The sequence below is a fragment of the Bombyx mandarina genome, chromosome 03 (assembly GCF_030267445.1).
Source record: "Bombyx mandarina strain Sakado chromosome 03, ASM3026744v2".
NCBI lineage: Eukaryota > Metazoa > Arthropoda > Insecta > Lepidoptera > Bombycidae > Bombyx > Bombyx mandarina.
This window is the reverse complement of record NC_143210.1, coordinates 13,802,149-13,828,037: the sequence shown is the minus strand read 5'-3', so window position 1 is coordinate 13,828,037 and position 25,889 is coordinate 13,802,149. Positions and strand designations below refer to the sequence as shown.

General features: G+C 38.2%; 1 protein-coding gene across 6 annotated transcripts in view; it reads right to left on the bottom strand.

Annotated features, from left to right (window-relative positions):
• The window catches only part of Shaw (Shaker cognate w), a 97,889-nt gene extending 79,218 nt beyond the window's left edge, over positions 1-18,671 (bottom strand). For 2 of the 6 annotated variants that reach the window (XR_016325742.1, XR_016325743.1), the window contains exon 1: positions 18,393-18,666. The gene's annotated coding sequence lies outside the window, so the exon portion shown is untranslated. Of the gene's footprint in view, positions 1-18,392 lie in introns of all 6 variants that reach the window. The other 4 variants (XM_089740123.1, XM_089740122.1, XM_089740124.1 and 1 more) reach the window with 3 other exon arrangements.
• Between the last annotated feature and the right edge of the window lie 7,218 nt (positions 18,672-25,889).

The following is a 25,889-nucleotide window of genomic DNA, read 5'->3' as shown; positions in this document are numbered from 1 at the left end:
CCGTCACCCACCTTAAGATATAAGTTCTAAGGTCTCAGTATAGTTACAACGGCTGCTCCACCCTTCAAACCGAAACGCATTACTGCTTCATGGCAGAAATAGGCGGGATGATGGTACCTACCCATGCGGACTCACAAGAGGTCCTACCACCAGCAATTACGCAAATTATAATTTATAGCATACTTCTGAAGGTTTCTCATCTTCTTGCTTTGTTTCTAGTTCATTGCTTTGTTTCTAGTTGAATTATTAAGATCGAAAATTCACTGCGATACTGATTTGGACAGGGAATTGTTCTCAGATCTGTATGGTCAACAAGCTCTTGACCAAAGTTTCAGCTGAAGAACTTTAAAAACTTAAAAAGTGTCTTACTCAAATGAGCCTTTACTTGTCTACAGTCTGCAGTACCTACTCTACGTAACGTTACTTACGTAAATGGAGGCACGATGATAATTTCTATTAAGAACTAGTAGATAGAAGTTTTCAATAAAGTAATTATTAACTATAAATCCAATACAATGTTGTATTTTGACGATTTGACGAAAACCAGCAAAAATGAAATGGCTGGAGTGAGCATTGGATTCCCACTTCGAACTATCTTGTATATTATCACTGACTTTGAAGTATGTTTTACCAAACACAAGTGCTTTGATGGTTTTCTTAAACATAGGAAGGATACAAACAGTAGATGTGAAAGGAAATAGATCTTCAGGCACCACGTTGAAAATGGGTGTACCTCAGGGTTCCATTTTGGGTCCTTTTTTATTTCTAATATATATAAACGATTTGCCTAGTTTTATTGAGTCCCGACATGAGGTCGTATTATTCGCAGATGATACATCTTTATTATTTAAAATTAAACGACAATTACAAGTCTATGACGAAGTGAATGATGCGATTTCGTGTGTGGTTCATTGGTTCCGTATCAATAACCTATTATTGAATAGTAAGAAAACGAAATGTATTAAATTTACTTTAAAATGTATTAAATCATCTTTAAATGTGAGACAAGTAGATTGTGTAGTAGATGTAGTGAGTAGTAATGTAATTGTTTCTGAGGAATCATTGGAGCTTGTTGAGTCAACCGTATTTCTTGGTATAACAGTGGACTCCAAACTGCAGTGGGGACCTCATATTCATAAATTGGCGAGTAAGCTTAGCTCTGCAGCATACGCAGTAAAAAAAATTAGAACGTTAACAAATGCGGACACGGCTCGTTTAGTTTACTTTAGTTACTTCCACAGTGTCATGTCCTATGGCATTTTGCTATGGGGCAATGCGGCCGATGTAGAAATGATATTTATTCTGCAGAAAAGAGCTATACGTGCTATTTATAACATGCACTCAAGGGAATCCCTGAGGGAAAAATTTAAAGAAATTAAAGTTCTCACTATGCCATCCCAGTACATCTTTGAAAATTTGATGTATGTTCGTAAACATATTGAGGAGTTTCCTAAGATGTCGGACATACATAATAGAAATACTAGGAACAAACACAAGCTTGTTGTGCCGATGAGTAGGTTACATAAGATACGAAATTCATTCGGGTGTTTGTCTGTGCGCCTGTACAACAAAATCCCACAAGATGTTCAGAACCTACATATACATAGATTTAAGAAAACTGTTAAAGAACATCTGTGCAATAAAGCTTACTATAAAGTCAATGATTATCTAGAAGATTGCACAAAGTGGGAATGAGTTGCTCGCTCCGGGAATTTCAATATTGTAAAATTGTTATGTTATAATTACTTATTGTAATATGAATATTTAAAAAAAAAAAAAATTAAAATAAAAATAAAAATCTAATATTTAAAAAAAAAAAAAACATGCCCGCTGAGTTTCTTGCCAATTCTTCTCAGGACGGAGGCTAATTCTTGTGAATTGGCGGTAATTCTTTTGACGTTCAACAAGTATGTACTTTCATTTATGTTGAATAAAACTTTTTTGATTTGATTTGATTTGATTTGATATTATATATTTCTTAAGCAATTTATCAATCATATCGTTGCGTGAAAGGCTATTTGGTTAAGGCGACATTTCGCTTACTACACGATTTATCTTTGTATTTAAAGGTACGTTTTATTTGGTATCAGCATCAACAGTTTGATGTTTTTAATTGAACTTCAATTAAATTTACTCCATTAATATAGCTGAAGATATTTTTTGTTATGATATTTTTTCAAAATTTTTAGCTTTGGCTCTCCTGCAAATCGTTATATCTCTTCTCTCTTGGACCGCGTTGTCCATTTTCGTAGATTTATGAACTGCATTCAACACGGCGCTCTCGCGTTTCGGATATAAACACAACATTTAAATATTTATAAGAAAATAGTTTACTTCGAAAATTAGCATGCGCCGTTGGCTTAAAACAATTATTTAGTTGGGTCTAATTTACTATTCCGATTATACGCTGAGGTTATTTTTATTACGACGAGCGAAGCTCAGAGAATCTGGAATCATTTGAGACGTAAATTTGGTTTAATTAAAAACTTGTTAATAGTTCAATCTAAATGATGATTGATCATGAATTATCTATTTTGTTTAGCGCAGAAGTGCAATTGTTAATAGAATCATAATGCTACTATCAGCAGCGTCTATCTAAACAAAATAATATCAGTATTCTAAGGGTATAATTTCGACGGTAATTAACTAAGTAACTGAGTATTCATCCGAAGGGACATTTTCGACTTGCTGGATCGGTCACTGCATATTTTGGGATAGGCGCTTAAAGCATCACAGAAGGTATTTTTAATACGCTTTTATTAGCTTCAGACGTATGTACGTTAGTATGTAACGGAATCTTTGAACATGATTTTGAGCCCCTTCGAAACGTCGGATTAATTCGAAATTTGGCATACTTATTAAGGACCTTATTACAGTTAAATATTGTAAAAAATTGAAATTTAACTAAAAAATGAATAGTTTAAAAAAACTAAAAAAATAGGCTTTTATAGAAAATCCAACCAAGAAATAGAAAATAAATTTTAATAAATTTGAATAAATAATAGTGTAAGAAAAAAATATTTTATTGTAAAAAAGCGTAGGGTGCTTTTCAGGATATTATCAAAATACTCTTCTACTCATATCTGTTCATAAAATATTTATAACTACTGATACCATGCACCCCACGCTTTTTTTTATAATAAAATCATTTTTTGTTACACTATTTTTAATTCAAATTTATTAAAATTTATTTCCTATTTTTTAGTTGAATTTTCTATAATGCGTATTTTTACTTTTTTTAAACTATTATTTATTAATTAAATAGAAAGTGCCTGTCATAGCGCTTACGAAACGGTGTGGGCTGAGGTTTATAACAGAAAAAGATGGTGGAACATTTACTGTGGATGAATGCAGTGGTCGCGGTCATAAAGTCGGGGTCTGGACGTTTGGATTAGCTTCGCACGAGCGTGTTCCCCGTGTGGGTGTGGCAACATCAAAATGTTTCTTAGTAGGCTTTGAAACGCAGGGCTTGTTCTTTTCAAATTGTTTGCACATAGCACAGAATATTTACAAAGATTTTGAATCAGTAAACTTAATAATGATAAACAGAACTTGAAGAAAACGATATGTTTAGCCACCCAATTATCAATGAGCTGTTCGTATTACAACGCAATAGGAAGCCATGAGCTGGGACCATTTGAAAGTTATAATCACTATAACATAATTAAAGTCAGCTGATGCTTGGGATCAACGACCCCTGTGATCGAGGATCACGTCTTTAAGCTATCGTCATTGGATATCACACGATTCAACTGCGGCTGAGTGATAATGGTTGCCGTTTGCTAATACCAGAGGTTCAGCCAAGCCTTTTGAATATTGTCCGAACATGGATTCCTTCATTTCTTCCGGCAAAGTTCGTACACATCCTGGATAATTTGACATATGTTGTCGATTTCTCACGATTATTCCATTGAATTTGGTTTTGAATGCAAATAATAATAACTGGGAATGAATCACGTCCTAATTTGGGATTCTTAGTGTTATGGGTACCAGAGACTGAAAAAGTTACTGTTCATCACGTAATGTTTGCCCGGTGTAGAAATCGAAAAACAACTCTCGGCGCAACAGTAAGGGGCGCCAATTACTCCATCGCCGAGTTAGTCAAATATTGATTAACCTCACTTTATTGATTAAATCGCAAAATAAATGTTTTTACATCAGACAACAATTAAATCGGATCTCCATTTACTAATAAAACAAATTGAAATATTGTTAGATTAAATCTCGGATGTTCCCATTAAAATTTCGTTTGTACTATCCGTCCTTTATCTGGTCTTTTGTTTTATCGTATCCTATGGGTACCGAAGTATACCAGTTCATCGACCTTAATCGTACAAGTACTTGCAAGAAAACTGGATAATGTAAGTGTAAATAATCAAAATACGTGAAGCAAAAACTTTGTATCCCTTTTTACGAAAATTACGAGGACGGAAGAGTATGAAATTTCCCACAGTTATAGAGAATATAGAGAAGAAATGCACAATGCTAATTTTTTTTTAAATAATGCATAAAAGATACACTAAATCAATAAAGAAAACATTACACACACTACATACCATGTATTTGACGCACACACGCATGCATAGTATTTATTGTCATACTTTTGGTCTTGACGTCTGTGGTCAAATTGAGAATAGATTAAATATTGTTTGTCTTTATTAATATTTTTTTATAGTATAGCCTTGGCGAAATTTGTGATTATAGAAGTATAAAATACAATCATAATAGTGTACAAACTTACAATTCCAATCAATTATTATAGTCGAATTTCGACTACTGCGGGATCTCTAGTATAGATAAATTGACTGCATTTTCTATGTAATTCATGAATTAAAGTATTAACTAATGCATTCGGTTTAGCAAAACAATCGGTCAGCTTATGTAACAAAGCATTGTAAAAAATGGTATTATGCAGAAAAAAAAGGAGTAAAGGCAACCTAATCCTTTCGCCTTGGGATGACATCTCGGAACGCTGCTTTAATATTAAAAAAAAAACTCTTAGCAATGACATGGGTTAGAAATATAGTTGTTGAAGTGATATGGCGAAACGTCATGAGTAGAAGACACTCGGCTACCTCGATCGTTGCTATATTTCTATCATTGCTATATGGATATAGACACTGACAGGGATCAAAATATAGTTTTTATCTGCAATTACTCATCGCCCTACTGCTGCATTTAATGGTCTAGGTAAGCTCTCCTGAGCTTAACAAAAAAAAAGATGCGTGGTGTCGTGGGATACCGGATAGGAACGAAGTTCCTTATTATGAAAATTTTAATTTTGAGTTCTATTCGAGGTCTAAAGAAAATAATTATTCGGGTATACATTTTTACTATGATTATTTTATTGATAAATATAAAAAACAAAAAAAAAATCTGAATATTAGTACCCCCATTCTTTGAATCAATTCTAAAAGTTTCATGAAATATAGTACAGAGCCGCATATTACTAACTAAAAAAGCTGTGTTGAAGTGATAAAATCCCAACCAAACAAAGGATTGCGTAGTTCTTGCTGCTGTCAACAGATGGCGTTTAGCCAAAATATAAATAATAAAAATCTTACGTTACGGACGTTTTTTCCCGGTTAAGGTACCCCTCGGGATCGTTCCATAAGGAACCTCGTTCCAAAAAACACCCTAGGAACATGTATTTTTTATTAAAATATATGAGTGCAGTTTTTATGCTCATAAGTGTACGATTTTCATATTCAAACATGCTTCGGGTAAAGGTTCCCCTGAGAGATGGGATGTGAATAAGCAAAAGGGTAAGAGTACATTATTATATTTACATTAATTTATAAAGAAAATAAGAAATATATTAATTGAAAACTTTTACGAAATTTTCGTTAAATAGCTCCATATAGTTGTAAAATTAACATTGATATTATGTTATGTTAAGTTGTCGTCGTTTGTGTCCACAAAAATTGTATGTGTATTCCAAATACGGAAATAATAATAATAACTAGTGATCCCCTGGTAGTCGAAATTCGACTATAACTAGTGGAAATTATAAGTTTGTACACTATTATGATTCTATTGTCAAGGACTATTATACTTCTTTAATCACAGATTTCGTCAAAACTACACTTTAGACAAATATTAATAATTAGAAAACAATATTTAATCTATTCTCAATTTGACAGACTATAACTGACAGACTGCAAAGAAAAGTTTGACAATAAACAAATAGTATGCATGCGTGTGTGTGTCAAATACATGGTAGTGTGTGTAATGTTTTATTTATAGATTTAATGTATCTTTTATGCATTATTTTAAGAAAATATCAGCATTGTGCACTTCTTCACTATAATCTCTATAAGTGTGGAAAATTTCATACTCTTCTGTCCGCGCAATTTTCGTAAAAAGGGATACAAAGTTTTTACTTCACGTATTAATATATAGATAAACGCGCGATTAAATATATAATAAGATAATTAATTACGACTCGCTTTTTTTAATAGAAAATACTTCATTAATACATATTTATTATTACATATTTACTGGTGGAAGGACCTCTTGTGAGTCCGCGCGGGCAGGTACCACCACCCTACCTATTTCTGCCGTGAAGCAGAATGAATGCGTTTCGGCTTGAAGGGTACCGTACGGACTCACAAGAGGTCCTACCTCAGTAATTACGCGAATTATAATTTTGGTGGAACCTCCTTCACCGTGGAAGTCAATTGTCAACATTCATTAAGTACGTATTTCATAAAAAAAATTAGTACCCGCCAGCGGGATCCGAACATCAGTGCGTCGCAAGATACGAATGTACCGGACGTCTTATTCTTTAGGCCACTACGACTTCGCCTTTTATAAGATAGATATATTGAAATTGATCTGATGTCTCTAAACGTGTGTCGACTTTGAAGATACGTTAAGTTTCCTAGTGACTCCCTTAATAAATTAGATCGTCCATGTGCCGAGCGCAATAAAATAAATACTCAGAAAGTAAATAATTCGACAGGAATAAGGCGGTGCTTTTAGGTAGGTACCACAAGCGCCGGTCACCGTCCTCGTCGAACCCGTCGCCTGCGACGAAGGGCTCGACGAGCCAATTAACCCATAGACACAGCCCACTGAGTTTCTCACCGGATCTTCTCAGTGGGTCGCGTTTCCGATCCGGTGGTAAATTCTGTAATTTTTTGTTTTGTTTATTATTAGTGTAAATGCTCGGACAAGGAATTCATAGACACTACATACAGGTCGAAAGCGAATGCTCATTTTAAAACTGTATAATATATTTCACCTATGACGTCACAGGTTACATTTTTATTAAGTTCAGGCTTTATTTTATTTTATTTTTATTGCCATTGTAGCCAGACGAGCATACGGCCCACCTGATGATGAATGGCTACCGTTGCCCATCGACTTCAGCAATGCTAGGGACAGAGCCAAGCCGCTGCCTACCGAAAGCCAAGATGGCTGCTCGTAAGTATGAAAGCAAATCTGGTCGTCCAGTCGAGCCACAATGTAACCCGTATCGAACTAATCATTCAAGCCGAGTATTAACCGCACAGAATCGCTGCAAGATCACACTTTACGACTCTATAAAAGACAAAAATCTGCTTTTATTGCCAAGGATTAAACATTATTGCATCGTAAAAATGCTTTAATGCGCCCACATTGCTAGGATGTTTACCTGGCGTCTTCAACTGATCTTGTCTCTCTGTATTAGTATTGGTTACAGGAAAATATCTATTTTTTTTATTCTGTTTTTATTGCTTAGATTGGTGGACGATTTCACAGCCCAACTGGTGTTAAGTGGATACTGGTGCCCATCATCATCAACAGCCCACAGTCGACCACTGCTGGACATAAGACTCTCCCAATCCACAACACTGAACCCGATCTACGGCTCTTCTCATCCACTGCTTGCCGGGCACCGTTTGGAGGTCATCGCACTACCTCATTGCCAGTTTAGCTTGCTGATTTTTTGAGCTATGTCGATGACTTTAAATCTCTGTCGAACAACCTCATTCCGGATTTATCCTTCAGAGAAACTCCGAGTATGGCTCTGTCCATGGCTCGCTGAGCGACCTTGAGCTGACGGACCAACCGTACTGTGAGTGTCCATGGAGCCGATATACATCTACAATGTAAATGCGCCACCCACCTTGAGATATAAGTTCTAAGGTCTCAGTATAATTACAACAGCTGCCCTACCCTTCAAACCGAAACGCATTACTGCTTCACGGCAGAAATAGGCAGGTTGATGATACCTACCCGTGCGGACTCACAAGCGGTCCTACCACCAGTATTTCTGCTGCGAAAATATATTTGAAAAGTAGCGTTAAAAATATCGAGATTCAGCAAAAAATTTAGGCAATCTATCAGCTAATATCCTAAAATCGATGCGCGCGCATTGGACCGTCGGACGTACGGTCGGGTTAACCCAACGAATAGAAACGCACGCCTGAGTAAAGACGCACCCGCCGGAAGATCTCCCCTTTGAAGTAAAAAGTGGGATACATTCATGCTTCCCAAATAACAAAACGTCAGCTGCTAGTAGCTAAACTTGGGATGACGTCACAACGTATATCCGTAAAGACGATAAACCCTCAACAGCACAAATCCCATTGGGAGACTGATTTATGGCACTATAGTTTGAGTCAATGGTAAACTCGTGTGGGACCCGATCGTCAGATTAGCTTATTGTGTTGGAGCACGCGAATCGAAATATTGATTCGTCTGTTCTTGTCTGGTTTTGACGTGGTTGGGTAGTTGGGTAGCCTAGAATAGCAATCTCAAGTGGGTGGCGGCATTTTCGTTGTAAATGTCTATTGGCTCCAGTGACCACTTAACACCAGGTGGGCTGTGAGCTCCTCCACCCATCTAAGCAATAAATAAAAATAAAGACATAAGTGGGGATTATAAATAAATTTGGAAAAAAAATAAACCTTATGAATAAGCCTTTAAAAATTGATTTCGATAATGAGTATCGTTTATTGTAAAAACCTAAAAGCAAAGGAAATTAATGTTGGCATATCTTTTCAGAGGAACTAGGCAGAGAGTGATGGTAGGAATGCGTTGGATCGTAAGGAATTTTGAACGCCATGCGACTATTCAATTGGAATGATGAATGTGTAGACGAGAATTTGGTGGTTACGATAGTAGATAGATGATAAGATAAAATAATGAAAAGTAAAAAAAAATGCTTTCGTATATAATAATATATATGATAACTGACATAATTTCGCTCATCCAAGCACCGCGATAAGAAACAAGTTGTGACAGCGATGTCAAAACAGGGGAGTTGTCAAAAGAAGAGAGAAAGAGGGGAGTTGTCAAAAAGAGAGTGTTCTGTTTAATTTATCTCCGCGATTCTACACATGAAAGGTATTTATGGCATAGTAGTTTTCTATTGTAAAAATATTTTACTCCGATATTAATCGCAATTTTGCTGATCCTTCTTATATGATAGCTTAGAGATTAAATGTGCGATAGACAGGAGCGATGGAGACTGTTGTGTTTAAGTATTTTTGGGTATCTAACAACATCTTTAAGCTATTAGGATTGTTCAAAAACTGTTTATCGTCAAGCATTCACGTACAATTCATAGACTAACATTGGATCGTTTGGTGAATCAGCGCGCGGTTCATCTCATATTAAGAGGTCAACCGAACTCATAGGTATCTGAAGGTGAAATCCAAACTTTTAGTGTCAAGTAGGGTACCGATAAAAAAAATGCAGTGCCTATGGATTCTAGTCATTGGTGAGTGTGGGTTCGTAAATTAAACTCCATATAATTAAGCTATTTTCAGACATGAGGTTTGGAGTCTTAAATTTATAGTACAACGGCTATAGACGGTCTATAGAGGCTAAAATTATGCACCCTATTGATTTTTGTTGACACGAAGAGTATCTACAATAGACCAAAAAAATGCCAGTTACACGTCATAGAAGTGAATGCTTCAGAATTTTTCAGACTCATTTTCTCGTAGGTTAAATCACATAAATATTTGAATCTTATCGCGTTTCAAGTATCACTTCTGTTTCGTCTAGTTTCTAAACATACAACGGTGTAGAAGAATTGTTCACTTCAAAAAAACGTTTTTAATAATAGTTGTGCTTTTCCGTTTCGAACCTATTTTTTCTTTTTATTGCTTAGATGAGTGGACGAGCTCACAGCCTACCTGGTGTGCAGTGGTTACTGGAGCCCATAGACATCTACAACGTAAATGCGCCACACACCTTGAGATATAGTTCTAAGGTCTCAGTATAGTCACAACGGCTGCCCCACCCTTCAAACCGAAACGCATTACTGCTTCACGGCAAAAATAGGCAGGGTGGTGGTACCTACCCGCGCGGACTCACAAGAGGTCTTACCACCAGTATTTTTTAAGTACAGTTGTGCTTTTTCGAATCTGTGATCTCTCACTTATACCGATCAGTTCGGAGAACATATTCAAATCGATTCACTACTGGAATTCCCATCAAAATATTCGGAACGAAACTGCAGCTCTTGTTTTATGAAATCGCCGAAATTCCATCAATAAATCATCGGATATTCGGGTATCCGCTTCGTCCGACACTAATCCCCGCTGGACGTTACATTGTTAACTTTAGAATAACCTAAATCCGCGGATAGACGAGAAAACTAACTGACTTTTAACTGAATTTTGTTCTAGCAGAATATACTTCAACTTGAACTTTATAACTTAAGTTACGACGAGGGAACCGCGGGCGTCTTTGGATGACCCAATAATTAATGTATTATATTGTAATTAAAACTACTTTTATAGCTTTAATGGCTACGTACTGACGTTGTACTGGTGCGCGAAAACTGTAAAGTATCTGAAAGGTTGGGATTAATATAATGAGAATACATACAAAAAGACATAAATGGAGTGTGTGAATGACGATATGAGAGAGAGAGGAGTGAGTATTAAGATGACGGCTGATAGAAGAGAATGGAAGAGAAAAATTTGCTGTGCCGACCCCATCTAGTGAGATAAGGTGGAGAAAAAGAAGAAGAAGAATACATTTACGAATTATATCGTAACAATAGTCTTAATTATGAGTACGACTCGCTAAAGTCAATGAAATTGAATGATTAGATGTTATCTTGATTACGTTGCAGTATTAAACTAAACTTCGTTTGATATGTTTTAAAATATGAAGTTGGTTGTTGTAAATGTAGATTTTTTATGAAACTATTAAAAACTACTTTAGAGCTTTAGTTTGATAAGTTATGATACCTCCCCGGGATGTCGTCGGCCTGCACGGGTAGACACCTCTATACTTTACGTCTAAATCGCAAAGCAATTATGCCTTCTTAATCAGAAAGTGGGATAGTGCTTTAATAATTCATTTACAAAGCTTATAACTACAACACGAATGCGACGGATCAAGGCGAAGTGACAAGAACTCTTTGTCCCGCCCCGACGGTTGTCTCTACATGGTTAGCAGTTGTTGAGTATAATCGTCTAGAACTGTATATATTCAGCGTCCATGTCGTATGCATTAGTGGAGCTCCGTTGTCGTGTTAATCTATCTATCTATATATATATCAAAATGAATTGCTGTTCGTTAGTCTCGCTAAAACTCGAGAACGGCTGGACCGATTTGGTATTGAATTATTTGTGGAAGTCCAGAAAAAGTTAAATAAATATGAAAATACCCGGAATTAAATAAAAATAACAATTTTGTTTTTCTTTTTATGTGTCCCCCGTCGGACGGATTCTTTTTGTTTGTTTTAAGTTTATTTTATACAAAAGTTTAGGTCTTTTATTTATAGGTTGAGGCACTACGAAGTTTGCCGGGTCATCTAGTGCAAAATAAAAACTGATTAATTTGGATTTTTTTATTTACCGCCACCCTGTTACGTGATCCTTCGCTCTTAAATACACACCCTAGTCGTGGATAGGCCGTCTAGAGTACAATACGTCTCCCGATGTCCTTTATATCCTTGTTTGCGTTCGTCGCCTGTTTTGTTCGGGCATCGGTCCTGTTTCGTTATAATAACGCGGCGGAACCTTTTATTCGCGATTCCGAAGGCTGGGCTATTGAATTTTAAGCGGCTCCAAGCGAAAAAGTTTTTGTTGTCGTAAGAAAATTTATCGAAGATCTACCTTTGTTATTGGTGGGCGATGAAAGACTAAGCGTGTTGCATTCACGATTCAACAAACCTTTATTATATTTCGTGTGGTAATAAATACTTTTTTTCTTTTTTTTATGATTGAAGGATTACTGGTGGCCCGTAGGCCTTTCTAGTTTCACCAGGACAGGTGGGCGAGCAAAGGCTCAGCCAGGAGGGGTGGGATTTGCTAACAGCTACCCGAGCGCCTCCAAAGGAGACCTAACAACTCAAGAGCAACTGCTTCGCGAATGAATCTACTACCGGATCGGAATCGCGACCCGCTGAGTAGATCCGGCGAGAAACTCAGCGAGCTGATTCTCTACCGAGAATAAACGCGGCACGGTCACGGACTGATTTTATATGCGGGCGGAATGTCATCGATGCATCCAGGGTAACGCCCAAGTACTTGACCTTCCTGGCCCAGGGTACGGGTTGGGTAATCGCGGGTGTAAGATTCCTCCTCCTAATCCGGAAGGAGATCCGTGTGGAGCTTCCGCTCTGAAATAGCACCGCAGTACATTTCGCTAGGTTGATGTCTATGCGCCATTTTCGGAACCACTGTCCTAGAGCTAGGGCTGCGCTCTGAAGTTTCTTCGCGATCAGGGACTTGTTTCTACTCGAGGTAATAAATACTGTTATATCGTTCGATACAAGCAAACCATATTCTTTAGCACTTTCTTTTAAAACTACAAATGAACGTAAAAACGCATCAGTGTGTGTGACAGAGCTTTCAGAGATAATAAAAAGACTAATTCCTTTTAAAGATATCTCTATGAAATTTAAAACGAGACGAGATATAATTGGGAGTTTCTAATTCCTTGGTAACCCTTTACCTACCCTTACGTACCGTACCCTTTTAATTTTATGGTACTTCTCTACCATCTGTCTGTTGTAGGATTTTCACTTGCTTAGCTTTATCTCGGATTCCTTCATTGAATTCTGGTAATAGCTGCTGCTATGGCGAAAATAGGGCGGAGCGAAAAATTTAACGATTTTTTTTTATCCTACCTAAGCCGATAGCCTTGAGAGGCTATATCAGCGTCGCCTTCACTAGTAGGTGAGCTCACGGCGCTCAAACCTGATGACGTTAGTGTCTACCATCCCTTATCGACATCTATAATGCCGAGCAATTAACCAAACCGCTGCCTTCAGCTGGATACTATTTCCAAACCTTGTCTGAAGAGAGAGAAGAGAAAGTGCTGAAGAAGCAAGATGAACTGTCGTTCATTCCACAAATTTCAAAGATACTACCTATACTTTTATACTAATATTCTAAAGAGGAAAGATTTGTTTGTTTGTATTGAATATGCTCCAAAAGTACTGAACTGATTTGCAAAATTCTTTCACTGTTTGGAAGCTACATTATTCCCGAGTGACATAGGCTATAATCTTTTTTTAGGGATCCTTACTAAAACTCCAATAACGTAACCCAAGGTGTAAAAAAATCACCTAAAATATTCTTTACAACGCGTGCCCTGCCAAAACTATTAATTATAGAATAAAATAATGTACTATAACTTTGTAGAACACATTATTATTCACAAAAAGTGTCGCGACAGCATAATATGTCTAACTATTATAGTTATGCCGCAATAAGTGTTCTTTTATTTTAAAAAATAAAACAACGTCAATTAATATCATTGAAATTTTTGTTGACCCGAGCGGAGCCGGAGCGGGCCGCTAGTTTATAATAAAAAGGAATCCATTTTACGCACCGCTTTACTTAACACATTGAAACAACAGTGCTGTAAAACGTCCGATTATCGGGTTAGCGTGGCTCGGAGCGTTCGTGGATTCAACTTCTTAATTGTAGCCACTGATTAATCACCTGTCACTGTCAGGAGGCTCGCTAAGTCCTGCTATTGTTATATTAATCATAACCTGTTCGACGATGTTGAAGGATCATTAACTTAGTTTTGGTTTTTTGGGTGAAATCCGACTTTTCTCTTTTATGTAACTACGTGAATATTTGCGTTGTAATGCTTTCATAGGTTTCATGTTACTAATCGCGTAATCTATCTATACTAATATTATAAAGAGGAAAGATTTGTTTGTTTGTTTGTTTCGAATAGGCTCCGAAACTACTGGCCGATTTGAAAAATTCTTTTTCCATTAGAAGCCGACATTGTCCCTGATGAACATAGGCTACTTTTTTTTATTTTATTTTTTTGGTTTCATGTGTGTTTTAATGTTTCCGAAGCGAAGCGAGGGCGGGTCGCTAGTATAATATAAAAATGAATTGCTGTTCGTTAGTCTCGCTAAAACTCGAGAACGAGTGGATCGATTTGGCTAATTTTGGTCTTGAATTATTCGTGGAAGTCCAGGGAAGGTTTAAAAGGTGAGAAAATATAAAAAAGCTCGGAATTATATGAAAACAAACAATTTTGTTTTTCCTTTGATGTGTCCCCTTGATGTGTCTTTTATTTATCGATTGAGGCACTACGAAGTCTGCCGGGCCAGCTAGTCTATACTAATATTATAAAGAGGAAAGATTTGTTTGTTTGTTTGTTTCGAATAGGCTCCGAAACTACTGGACCGATTTGAAAAATTATTTTTCCATTAGAAGCCGACATTGTCCCTGATGAACATAGGCTACTTTTTTTATTTTTATTTTTTTATTTTTATTTTTTGTTTCATGTGTGTTTTAATGTTTCCGAAGCGAAGCGAGGGCGGGTCGCTAGTTTTAAATAAATATGATAATGATTATACAATAAATTGTCAAATCGTTTTTAGTTTTATAAACTCTTTTTTTTGTTTTTTTTTTTTGCCTAGATGAACAAAGACAGCCTGCCTAGTGTGAAGTGGTCACTGGGGTTCATAGACATCTATAACGTAAATTTCGCCACCTACCTTGAGATATAAATTCTAAGGTCTCAGTTTTTATAGTACAACGGCTGCCCCACTCTTCAAACCGAAAAGTATTACTGCTTCACGGTAGAGATAGGCTGGGTGGTGGTACCTACCCATGCAGGCTTACAACACGGTCTACCACCAGTAAAAAATTATCGTATCACATTTTGGCCTATGTGGTATTGTGATGGTGTGTCTATCACATTGTCAAGCTTCATCAGAATCCGTCCCGTAGTGTTTGCGTGAATGAGTAACAGACCTCCATGTATAGTAACAAACTTTCGAATTTTTTATATCCATAAGATATAATTAACGATGCGAGACTTTGAAACTACTCGTCTCTAGTTTATTAAAAGTTTTGCAATAACGATTAAAGTTTAGTTGTTCGAAAGCTTTAAAGCTTTTCTAATGTCGGTAATTAAAAAAAAGTCTACATAATAATGTACTTGAATCATTAATATTGCTTAATAACTTAATTACGTGATACAATAGAGGGCACCGCGATTTATGAACTCTTCACCACAAATAGTTTGAAATGTGCTTTTTTATTGCACACGGTATTAAAGTCTCAAGTTTGAAATAAGATTTTTTTTATTGCTTAGATGGGTGGACGAGCTCACAGCCCACCTGGTTTTAAGTAGTTACTGGAGCCCGTAGACATCTACGACGTAAATGCGCCACCCACCTTGAGTTATAAGTTTTAAGGTCTCAGTATAGTTACAGCGACTGCCTCATCCTTCAAACCGAAACGCATTTCTGTTTCACGGCAGAAATAGGCAGGGTGGTGCTACCTACCCGTGCGGACTCAGAAGAGGTCCTACCACCAGTAATTACGCATATTATAATTTTGCAGGTTTGATTTTTATTACACGATGTTATTCCTTCACCGTGGAAGTCAATCGTGAACATTTGTTAAGTACGTATTTCATTAGAAAAATTGGATTCGAACACCGTCTTATCTTATCGTCGTCTCGGACGTCTTATCCTTTAGGCCACGACGACTTCAAAGACGAGTGAAAATACTTATTCAGATGTTTTTGTCTAATTTAAAATTCCAAATCAGTGCACGAAACACTGGTCTGATCATAAACATGTGTAACTTCTTAGTTCGACCAATTTTCACTAAAACCCGAGCATTAGTATCTCATTAGCGTTACTGAATTAATTTCTAGCTACAAACACTTAGCCGGGGCTGTTTGCTTAGAGCTCTGAGGCTTCAATGACCTCCAATACTCTACTTGAAGAAGATAATTACAGATAAGTTTGGCAAACTGCTAACTATTAGTCGTAGTCTTAACACGTTGACATCGTACCACACCTACTTCAGAGTAATCTCGGTATTAAGGGCAAAATACTTTACCAAGAACAAATGGTTGAGTGGATCCAATTAGTCATCGAGATAAGAGGTATTTACTGGATGGGGATGGACAGCGTTGATAGATCATGGACGAGCTCACAGTCCATCTGGTCTTGCATAGTTACCGGGGCCCGTAGATATCAACAAGGTAAATGCGGTCATTCCTCTTGATAGAAAAGTTCTAAGTGTTAATTTAAAGAACATTTATACAGATATCGGTAATGTTAGAGCCTAGAACTACCGATAATTGTTACACGTTAAGCTTTGCTTAGAGAGGTACTACCATTCTGCCTATTTCTGCTAGGAAGTAATCAACACCTTCCAACTTTAAGTGCGGGCCAGCACTTACCCAATAATCTTTAGTTTATCTATACCTATAATTAAAAAAGTTCGTATTTTTTTATTGTAAATCGGTAAATGAGCTTATACGGCATCCATCTAGAGATAAAATCGAAGCTTTCATTGTCGTGTACACAACTACACGAGTTAAACGATTAAAGGATAGACTCATAAAGCCCTTCACGTTGCCATTTCTATGAGCTCCGATGACTACTTGATACCGATATGTGAGCATAAATGAGCATGTCCCAGTTCACTAGAAGGTTAATTGGTTATTGTGGCCCATAGAAACTCAAGTTTCAGCAGATTTTTCCCGGCCTTTCAGGATGTAATCCACAAGTGCTTTTCTCATCGTGGATGTGGCTTTTAACGTCTTCTATCCGCAGTTCATTCACTGGGGCCTTTCCGGCTATGTATAGTAGGGCATGTACAATAAGGCCTTACAATGAAATCCATCCAGGATACTTTTTGAAAACTAAGAATTTCTTCTCTTTGAAGAAGTTTCCTCCTCCTCCTCGCGTCGTTTTCCTCATTACTGAGGGTCGAGACTCCCCCGCTGCATCAGTTTCTCCCATACGACTTCCCTCCATCTGCCGCGATCCTTTGCTTCATGAAGGGCATTATGGAAATTGATGCTCAGAGAAGATCGTACTTGGTCCGACCATCTCGTGGGACTGCGTCCTCTGGGACGTTTGCCATCTACCTTTCCTGTCACCATCAGCTGTTCAAGAACTGCTGAAGAAGTTTAAGGTAGTCAAAGTCAGGTAGTCAAAATAGGCAGTGGTTTGGCTGTGTCGTAACCATTACTAATATGCGTGAGCGACGCCAAAAATTTACGTTCAGGTGAGATTGATGCAGAGATATTGTTAAAATCGTGGAAACTATTGTAAAAGTTTAGAAAAAAATGTTGTCTGTAATAAATGCGAATTGTATTTTTTTACCATCACACCGCCCGCCACTTGAGTAGATTTCATCCATACTACTTGAAGCCACTGGGTTCATCCACAGTGCGTTCCCATAGATATTTTTTCCCACGTACCACACGGCTTTGGAATTAGCTCCCCTCCACGGTATTCTTATGTCCTTCCTCAATCGAGGCTTGTGGAGAGTACTTAACAATAGGCAGTGGCTTGGCTATGTCCCTGGCGTTGCTGAAGTCCATGGGCGACGGTAACCATTCACCGTCAGTTGAAAAAAGTTAGAAATTTATCAATTTGTTGTTCTAATGTTTCAGACGAATAAAGTCGAGCTTGCATTTTTTCCGTGTCACTAACTTTTCTTGACCTCATTTTCGGCATAGTTAATTTTACAGTAATCATTTTTTTGTGCTAGTGGCAGCGCGCGTACTAAGTGAAAACTTTATTCCGAAATTAGAATTTGATTAGGTTTTTCTATATTAATTATGTTTGTTTGTTTTATTTAAAATATAGATTATAATAATACTTAGAAACTTTTTGTTGCGAGGTTTTCCATTATACTACCTGAAAGTACTATTCTACTTTTGTTTTTGTGTTTCAGATATTTCTTATTAATTTGCTGACGCTACTGAAACTTAATTGTTTTGTTTCGATGAAATAAATTAAAGGTTTTCACGAAGAGCTTTTTCGAGCGAAAGGCTTAAGTAAAAATTCAACCCTATGCATTAAATTCGACCCTTTTTTTAATTAGGTTGCCACACGTCCGCCACGGTCAACATTCGTCACGACGTGCTACTTAAAAATATTACTTCAACTAACGACACGCAACAAACCAATTTAATTTACGAACCTGTATTAAAATGTAGACCCTTCGTTTCTCCTAAAATCGCACTACGATCCACATTAAAAAAAAAAAAAACAAAAAAAAAAAAGAATAAGACACTACAAAAAAACACTCGTCAAAAATACACGGATTTAAATTTTCGAAGCTTTGTATTTCGGTGTGTTGGTTCGTGCATTATTAGTGCTTTGATTGCTGCCGCTGGGGCGGCTCTTGGCGACCGAAGCGGCCGGCAGTCGCGAACTAACTAACCCCCTTTAACCTCCAACGCATGCGCTCCGACAATTCACAGACACATTTCGTTCTGTAACGAACCGAAAATGTATCTCAAACTAAAACAATATTTAACTCGACGACGAGAGGTCGAATTTCGTTTGTCACGTGAGGACTGCGTTTTATTTCTTGTCCCTATCCCTCTAATGACGGCCACGTGCATTTGAATTTTAATCGAGTCGCGATTCCTGTAACCCTGTGTTCATATGCATTTATTAAATGATAGCTATGACGGTGCACAATAATCTAAGCTAGAAAAATACTCAGGTCTCACTTTGACATGGAAAAAACACATTTAAAACAAATATATCACACCTCGATCCATTTACATAGGATTTGAAAATTGTATAGTATCTAACAGAAGAGATATACTATTTAGAGTCCTTTGATTGAACCTTGATCAGTGTGCCTGGTAGAAATGAATATCTACAATATCATCTAAGAAAGGCAGAAGAATCCGGCGTGCTTTTAAATTGAGGGGAAAGTAATAATATAGAAAGGGTTTACTACAGGTTCAATTATTGGAACATAGCCTGGCGACTTTTGAAATTATTTTCCGTTTGTATGTTTGTTTATTTGATTCCGCATATCTTCGAAATTACTATACCCAGTCTTTCCATAAATACTGAGACTAAGGAAAAAAAAAATTATTGGAAATAACATTTATTACTTTTACAGTGTGTTAGTTTAATACATAAATATAAAACAATTTCAAGCATAAAAAGGTTATTTGAAGTGATCTCCATTGGCTGCAATACAGTCCTTTAAACGTTGAGGCCAGTTATCAATAGAAGCACGCATCTTTCCATGGGAAAATTTTTCACTGTACTGTTTAATCGTACGGATTGTTTTAGGGACTCCAAATTATCATGACGTTTAGAGCAAGCCGTACTCTCTAAAACTGACCATAAATCATAATCCAGCGGATTAAGATCGGGACTAGACGACGGCCAGTCTTCAGCTCTGATGAAGTCCGAAACGTTCGTTTCTAGCCAAGACTGCGTAGACCGAGCTTTATGACCTGGCGTCGAGTCTTGCTGGAAGGATCATTCTTGATTATTGAACATGGTGCTGTTAAGGGGCTTCACTACCTTCTCAAGAATGGTATCTTGATACACTTGTGCCGATGTTTTGATACCTTTTTCACAAAAGTATGGCTCAGTCACTCCTTCATAGCTAATACCCCACCAAACCATCACTGAAGTCGGATAGTGCCCACGTTGCACTCTGTCGACTAATTGGGAAGCTTCCTTAGAGCTTTGAGCATAAATACAGTCATTTTGTTTTTTTAAATGTTGCTCAATTGTAAACATTTTCTCATCCGTAAACAAAATTTTTCTATGACCTCCCTTTGCGTACCGCTTCAGTAGTTGTTTCGATTTTACCACCCTATTCTCTTTTAAATTATAATTATCAGCTAAGAAATGACCAGTACGTATCTTATAGGCTGCAAGTCCTAAGTCATCTTTTAAAATATGTGACATGGTTCTAGGTGCTATCTTCATCTCCTGAGATAAAATCTTTTGCTTTCGGACAGGATTTCTTCGAATTTTTTCCCTGACTGCTTTGACCACCTTTTTCGTACGAACACTACGTGGACGGCCAGATCCTGAGCAGTCCATTTTATCCTCAGCAAGCGTCTCCAGCACCACATCTCATCATATAATATACTATTAGAGGCGACTCCCTCTTAAGTCAAAGTCGATGGGCGGAGCCATTGACGACGAGCACTCACGTGGACTCGTGACGTCATCTGGAGGGGCAACTCGTCATCTGGAGGGGCAACCGACCGACCAGCGGGGACATCACGCCACCTCGGATCACTTTGGCTGGAAGCGCGCGCAGCGTTCACTTGTCTTAGGTTTAATATTCTGTGTCGATCGTTCCTGCCCACTTTTGTATTTTTTTTTATTTATTTAAATTATTAAGCCGTTGCTAAAATCAGAAGTGGGATAGGGCTTGTGCCCTATCCGCTTTTGGGTTATCCTGGCGTACAGTTTATTTTTAAAATTTGCATTAAATTAACAACGTAATGACCGATATACGTGTAACTGGAAGCAGGGTAGGAGGACGCTCGCATTCGCCGAATGTTCGAGACCAATATTGGAGAATAATATTGGCGCGTTTAATTGCTTAAAACTCAAATGTGAACGTTGCGCGTGAGTCGAGCCCGCTAGGGTCGCAGATAGAAGACGCACGTCCCTCGACCGCGGACGGTGGTGGCGCCGGACCCGTGGTGGCGTTGGGAATCACATCACCGCCGCCGTCAGAGTCCCGCGCGTACGACGCTACAGACAGGATCATCGGAGCATTAAGTGCACTGTCCAAAGTAAGGTCGAACCATTTTTATATTTCTAATTTTGACCCCAGCGTTAATGATATCGATTCTTGGTGCGAAGTAGATTTTTTTTGTCGGATACCCTCTTATGAAATGTAATAAATCACCAAGTAACTAGCTCAACGACTTTATCACAACCGACCTTACGGTCTATTTTTATTGACGCGATAGAACATGCTCGAGACTGAATGCTCAGTTTCGATGGGTGGAAATAACATTCGAAGGGTTCAAAATGTTACTAGTCGGCAACACACTCCATCAATACGTCAATTAGACAACAGTCCGACTGTCCAGGTCGGTGATCATGCAAACGGGACGCCGTGTTGCTCCATCGCCGTGTCGATTGTACCCGCGTTTGAGAATAGATGTAAAATAGTTCCACCACGCGTTGTGACAATAAAAAGGCAACTACCACATCAGCACGGAAGTTAACCGAATCCATTAGATTCGTAAATTCAGATCTAGCTCATGGTTACTTTATTTCTAAGTTTTACCCTGCCGTGCAATACATAGACACATTGTGTAAGGAAGTAGAATGGACTAGATCCTTAACTGGGAAGGCACTGAGTATTTGTCACGAGTTTTGGGCTGTCTTAAGAGTGATGAGCGTACTTGGTTACACGTGTGATTGTCTAGTGACCGGACGTGGGGTAACTTCGTAAAAGACTTTAAGCCGTTGTGTCCGCGAAAGTTAGAGTATGCCAATATTCTTTATAATGCTATGCAATTAGCATCAGATTGCTTTGCCTCATACGTCGAGTGCGCCAGGAGATCGTTGCTCTGTATTAAGATGGTCAGAGGTCTGACTGACAAACTCGGAACTTTAATAATGATACGGGGCATAATGGGCCCTCTGGTTGACTCGCGAACGCTAGTCTACAGATTCACGAGTTGATTTAATTTTTGGTGGAGGTCAGGTTAGGCCGAGTCCTCGTAGTGTTCAGGCACTAGTTGAGTCACCAGTGACGCGTAATGTCAAACATTCTTGGGGTTGACTGCATGCTTCCAGAGATTTACGTGGTAACATAGTTCACGTAGATGTTGTACCGTGGTAACATAGTTCACGCAGAGATTTACGTGGTAACATAGTTCACGCAGAGATTTACGTGGTAACATAGTTCACGTAGATGTTGTAACGTGGTAACATAGTTCACGCAGAGATTTACGTGGTAACATAGTTCACGTAGATGTTGTAACGTGGTAACATAGTTCACGCAGAGATTTACGTGGTAACATAGTTCACGTACATGTTGTAACGTGGTAACATAGTTCACGCAGAGATTTACGTGGTAACATAGTTCACGCAGAGATTTACGTGGTAACATAGTTCACGCAGAGATTTACGTGGTAACATAGTTCACGTAGATGTTGTAACGTGGTAACATAGTTCACGCAGAGATTTACGTGGTAACATAGTTCACGTAGATGTTGTACCGTGGTAACATAGTTCACGTATATGTTATGACGTGGTAACAAAGTTCACGTAAAGGTGTGACGTGGTAACGCAGTTCACGTTACGAGTGTATTAGCTTGACATGTTAACTTGGCCATGTCAACCAGACTTTACTCTCACAGTATATTATACACCCGATATGGTAACAGTGCCGTGTCGTCAGTACATCTAACGTAACTCAACAAGAGCCTACTATACATGAACGCACTGAAATGTGATGTAAAATGCTCACAAAAACTACTAACTTTTACTAATGGTTCATGGTACCAAAATCATGATTGTAATGCAAACAATCTATTTCTATGACGATATCATAGAACACCCCGATAGCAACGCTGTGCACACAGTGAGTCCTGCATCGTCAGAGATTGAAGACGGTCATGACATCGAGGTGAACGTGGACGTCCACCAGTCAGGAGAGGCCGTATTAGAGGCGACTCCCTCTTAAGTCAAAGTCGATGGGCGGAGCCATTGACGACGAGCACTCACGTGGACTCGTGACGTCATCTGGAGGGGCAACTCGTCATCTGGAGGGGCAACCGACCGACCAGCGGGGACATCACGCCACCTCGGATCACTTTGGCTGGAAGCGCGCGCAGCGTTCACTTGTCTTAGGTTTAATATTCTGTGTCGATCGTTCCTGCCCACTTTTGTATTTTTTTTTATTTATTTAAATTATTAAGCCGTTGCTAAAAATACTGAATTCATTTGTCCGCTTGTCGTAAGGCTATTTTTGAATTCGTGAGTACATTGTTTGTACGCACTTATACTTCGAAAAGTTGATACGTGAACTTTGAACTCATTACATCAAAAACGCCTATTAAATGATTTTATTGTAACAATGTGTTTTCTATTCAACTTACCTGACTCGAAGAAATCTATCTACTTATCTATATATATTTATTGGCTAATTATTTGGCTAATTATGGCTAATTTGGCTAATTATGGTCTTGAATTATTCGTGGAAGTCCAGGGAAGGTTTAAAAGGTGAGAAGATATAAAAAAGCTCGGAATTATATAAAAACAAACAATTTTGGTTTTTCCTTTGATGTGTCCCCTAAATGTGTCTTTTATTTATCGATTGAGGCACTACGAAGTCTGCCGGATCAGCTAGTAATTTAATAAAAAGAAAAAAAAAAGAAAATCAGAAAGGACTGGACAAAAATATGTACGACCCGTGGTGAAATAACAAAAATACACTATGAGAATCAAATCCGGGATCTTACTTATAGAATACGTAGTAACTAACCACTGGACCACAGAGGCTATGAAACACGAAGGTAGTACGAAATTTAATAGAAACAACCTAATCTATACAACCTAACTCATGAATAACTATACTGAGATCTTAGAACTTATATCTCAAGGTGGGTGGCACATTTACGTTGTAGATGTCCATGGGCTCCAGTAACCACTTTACACCAGGTGGGCTGTGAGCTCGTCCACCCATCTAAGCAATAAAAAAAAAAAAAAGAATAAAGTTCCAAAGATTTAACTAATTAAAATTTAACCGTTCAACATTATTCGTATAATTAAGCAAGTAAAATGACTGTAGCCTTTAAAAGTCGAGTTAATCTGGTATTAAATTGTAAAGCCATCCTTTCGGAATACTCCGTGACTGAGAACCGGTTGTAAGGATTCTTTTATTGTAATTGTCCTATTTATTTTATTACCCGACTGCGTAAATGGGGGATTATGGTTTTAAGGACGCTGCGTAGCTACTGTTTTGTTATAGACGTTACTGATGGTAGGACCTCTTGTGTGTCCGCACGGATAGGTACTACCGCAATGCCTATTTCTGCCGTGAAGCCGTAATGCGTTTCGGTTTGAAGGATGGGGCAGCCGTTGTAACTATACTTGAGACCTTAGAACTTGTATCTCAAAGTGTGTGGCGTATTTTACGTTGTAGACGTCTATGGGCTCCAGTAACCACTTAACACCAGGTGGGCTGTGAGTTCGTCCACCCATCTGAGCAATAAACTTGCTTGTGATCGAAGTTTCAATTGCATTGTACTACTGCTGTATCACTTTTCGCACCGCGTCACTTCGCGGCAGAAACAGGCATGACTGCGGCACTTATCCGTTTGTAACCACAAAGCCGCCATCATTATCTATACAAATTAAATTGCTATTTATAATTTAGGAACAAATACAAGCTACAAAGTTTACGAATTTGCGGAAATCGTAGTTAATTAATTGGGTAAGTTTTGCACGTGCCGGTACCGCGTTCTTGCCTCGTCACGTGGTGTTGTCTATGGACAATTGTTACAAAAGCCCGTGCTTTCACTAGCCTAAAACGTCGAAACCAGAAAATACGCATTGCAGTCGCTTAATAAATTACACTGGAATGTTCCAAGCAACGGATATTCATGTTTGTATGAGACAAATTCTTGTGTTAATATAATACATACGAGGGCTGCACTAAAAGTATCGGGAATGGAATATTTCCACTGTTCCTGTCATATTAAAATCTTTTTAATTGAAAACTCCTTGGTTTTAAAAATCGAATACCATTTATTTATTTACGAGTAAAAAAAGATTCTCGGTCTTGTCACGAGGTTTTGTCAAACTTGTTTAGTCGTTGAGAAAATGGAATTGACTCGAGAAAATTCAAGAGCGATGATTTATTATGACTTTCGAAGTGGTTTAACACAAAACCAATGTGTTGACCGGATGATTTCTGCATTTGGTGATGAAGCCCCATCCAAAACCACAATTTATCGCTGGTTTGCTGAGTTTCAACGTGGACGTGTCAAGCTCAGTGATGATCCCCGTCAAGGTCGTCCAAAAACTGCAGTCACCCAAGAAAACGTTGATGCTGTGCGTAAGCTAATTGAGGAAGATCGACATGACAAGATCGACATACCGCCAAATTCAGGCAGCTTTAGATATGGGCATGAGTCAAATACAAATAATCTTGCATGAACAATTAGGTGTAAAAAAGTTGTTTTCCCGATGGATACCGCATTCGCTCTGTGGAGAGCAAAAAGCGGCTCGCGTTACTTGGTGCGTCAGAACTCTCGAAAGATTCCACGCAGGATCCTCAAATGCTGTATACAACATTGTATCAGGTGACGAATCCTGGATATACGCGTACGAACCCGAAACAAAAAACCAGTCACGAGTTTGGGTGTTCGAAAATGAGTTAAAGCCAACAAAAATTGTTGGTTCACGGAGTGTTGTAAAAAAAAATGGTGGCCACGTTTGTCTCCAAAACTGGCCATGTTACGACTATTCCTCTTGAGGGACAAAGAACGGTTAGTGCAGAATGGTATGTATGCTAGCATTTGTTTGCCACAGGTCGTTTCTGAACTCCGTAAAGAGAACCGCAACCGCCGCATCATCCTCCATCACGACAATGCGAGTTCTCACACCGCGCACGGAACAAAAGAGTTTTTAGAGCAAGAAAACATAGAATTATTAGACCATCCGCCGTACAGCC